Consider the following 3,648-nt stretch of genomic DNA (forward strand, 5'->3'; position numbering starts at 1 on the left):
CTTCTTATTAAACCTTTGTGGTGGACCTAACTAGTACACAACCTAATGTACCCGATCCTTTAGTCCTTCGCTTGACTCACATGCGAATGTGAACAAGGAATTAGTCTTAATTTACCAAAGATGAAAAATCTCATTCATCACACAATGCAACTTGCATGATTCCAAGTTTCTATCCAACTGAAACTTGGGTGATGAGAATCTTTCCTTATTTGATAAATTATGACAATACCACAAACGGAAGAATCAAATTCATTTTCCAATATTGCTTATCAATGGAAACATATAAACAACAATTTTTCACAAATGCCCTTGTAAGGATACTTAAAAGAAATAAAATCAAAACTTTTCTTTTATTTTAAAAACTTGCGGAAAAACTTATCCTTACAATGCAAATTCATATGAAAACTTTGTTGTTATCTATTCCTAAACAATATCTCATAACTCTTATGCGGTGGCTCAAATCAGCACACCTGAAGTAGAGTCAAACTTTTGACTTTACCATCCTTAAGAGGTTTCAGGTAAATTCGGCAGCTTCACAACCAATGCCCCTTTCCTTTGGCAATAGGCACATATGGACTCTTTGGGAATGGTACATGGGACTATCTCAGACTTAGCCTTTCTCTTTACCATTTGGTCAACCGAGTTGACTATGGCCGATCCCTTTCCATTGGGAAGAGAAAGTTTTTTTGGATTTCCAGTGTTACCATTGTCAATGTCCATGAAGTTTTGGGAAGTCGATCTTCTAATCAAATTTGCTTTACCAGTGTTCCAAATCATTGCTGATTCAGCAGTACCAAGCAAATAGATAAGATCATTAAAGGGTCATGTCGCGATCTGTCATCAGGGAGTGACTGAAGAACCAAGTCAACAGCCAGCTACCTCGAGACTTCGACACCCGACTCTCCCGGCTTGTCAATATGTGACTTAATCTCCAAGACCTAAGCACATATAGACTTTGTTTTCCAATAGGGATTGAGTGACTTAGAACTTATCAAGTCTTGAAACTTGTGGGATAGGGAGATTTATTGGAGGAGGTGGAGGAAATGAAGTATGATTTCCAGTCCCATTAGTGCTCAATAAAGGGATTAGTCTTTCACCTTGATTACCTTTTGGGATATCATCTTCATTAGGAAGCTTGTTCCTAAAGATATGGGAAGACCATAGTTGTCTAAACTAGACATCTATAAGGGAGAAATTCAAGTTAGTTGATTTAAAGTCCTTAATATAACACCCAATATGAAATATTAAGGCTAGGATCCAACAACCTATTTATAACTGGAAGAGGGATGTCGTAATCCGGGTTATAAAATAGTTGAAGGTAGGTAAACGACGATTTACCAATTTCCACATTGAAAAACGAAATATAATTAAGTTTTAATTGGATTTGAAACTCCTAGATCTTTTGAGATACATTGAACTTTCAATGGCATGTTTGAATCTCGATTGTGCCCTCTCAAGTTTGTGACTGGGATGCCGAGGATCACAAACAAGGTGTGAATAACCATGCAAATTGACTTGGTACCCTTAACTTTATCACATAATCGATGTGCCGGTTAACCACACACGCTCCACCGATCTATAATAAAGTCAAGTTACCCTTTGCCACTCTTACTAGTCCTTATTAGTGTGCCGGTTAACTACACACGCTCCACTAACGACTTGGTAAGGTACAAAGTGTAATTTCATGGGTTAGCACCTATTCACATTTTCCTAAGTAACTAATATTGGGAATTTATAAGTGTTTAGTTACTTAGTATTTTTCATTATACTTTTAATGAAGGGAGAATTATAGTCCTTTCCTACCCGTTCGACTAACGACCCTCCATCAGTCAAGGAAGCAGTGGGTGAGAGTGGACACCCATTAAACTGCCATTTTATAGGCAGTAACCTTATACCCCCCTTATAGACCGGCTTCGTGAATGAGGCCTACTAATGGTAAGATTGACTTTATCTTATACATATCTATATAATTTAAAATTATAATAATAGTATAAGGGTGTATTTTACACATTTAAAAAACTTGGTGGTTTAATCTATTAATTAAACTATACTCTTAATTTAATTAAACTTAAACCATGTCTTTATGGAATTATTAACTCTTTTAATTAAACACTTTAATTAATTTAATGAAGTCCATAAAGTTTGAATTTTAGCTTTTAAAATTCTAAGGGTTCAATTTTGGAATTAAAGTATACATGAAGAGTAACTTTACAAATTCCAAAACTTGAGGGCAAGTTTTGAAACTATTCAAGACTTTTCATTTCATAACTTATGAGTTTAATGTACATTAAAATCAAGACTCTTCATTTTTATGTAACTCCTTATCTTTTAATGACATCTTTTAAAGAAGTGACTCTTTAACATCCATAACTTGAAGGCAAGTTATGGAGTCATAAAATAATTAAATGAAAAAGACTCTTCATTTTTATGTAACCTATGGCACTTTTATGATTTTTAAGATTCATAAATATGACTTTTCATATAACTTGAAGACAAGTTACAAAAACATATTTTATGAACTTCTTTTAGATTAATATGGATTGAAAACAACTAAAACACAATTTTTTTTTCATTAATCTAAACTAACTCATATATCAAGGAAACATAAAAAACTTTTGGTAATCCATAACTTGAGAACAAGTTATGGACTCCATACAATTTCATTGAGATCAAGAATTATGCTAACAAACAATTTGCACATAATTCCTATGATCTACCAAAACTCATAAGCATGAACATTCATAATCAACATTTTTCAAGAATCACATAAACATATATAAAACTTGAAACTTTGATTATAGCATTGAAATTGGTTTAACATAATCATTACCACATTAAAAACAGGTTTTATAATACCAAAACAATCAAAGGTAATGATTATAGACCAATTCCAACACCAAAACTCGAAGATATGTTGTTTGGGGGTCCAACTCGTCGAGTGCACGAACCAACTCGGCGAGTTGGATGCATTTTGTCTTGGACTCGTCGAGTCCATCAGTGAACTCGGCGAGTCCACTGTCCCTGCAGCAAAAAAACTTCGATTTTAAGCAGTTTGCATCAAGTATAAGTGAAAACAAGCCTAGGCTCTGATACCATTGTTGGGTTTTGAGCATTCTAACACTCCTATGGTGTACATGCAACCCTAAATACCTTGGATCTATGTTTTCTCTATTATACATGCAAATATCAATTTTCCAAGGTATTGTTCTAACTAGCATAATATAAAGTACATATAATATAAAAACTAGTAGAATTACATACCTCTTGTTTGGTGCTTGATTCCATGGAGCTCAAGAGCCTAGTGCCCCAAGTGTGACACCTCAAATGGTTCATACAACACCATGAACATTTGGAATAACCATGAGAGAAGATATTAGTCTTATATCTCTATGAAATCGGCTTGCCCTCTATGTTATACACTAGTGCCGATTTCACCAACAATGGGGTCTTTATATAGTGTGCACATTAGGGTTACACCATGTAACCCATGACTTAACCCATTCCTTATGCTCCATGGGTTTTAACCTCCATGGAGTATCCATGGGCCACCACATGGGTTAAACCCAACATAAGGAATCATGGATCATGAGCCCACATATATAAGAATCTATGATTTACACAATCAATCCCCATATATTTATTTAGTCT

The sequence above is a fragment of the Lactuca virosa genome, chromosome 3 (genome assembly GCF_052849685.1).
Source record: "Lactuca virosa cultivar CGN04683 chromosome 3, Lactuca_virosa_CGN04683_v6, whole genome shotgun sequence".
Classification (NCBI taxonomy): Eukaryota; Viridiplantae; Streptophyta; class Magnoliopsida; order Asterales; family Asteraceae; genus Lactuca; species Lactuca virosa.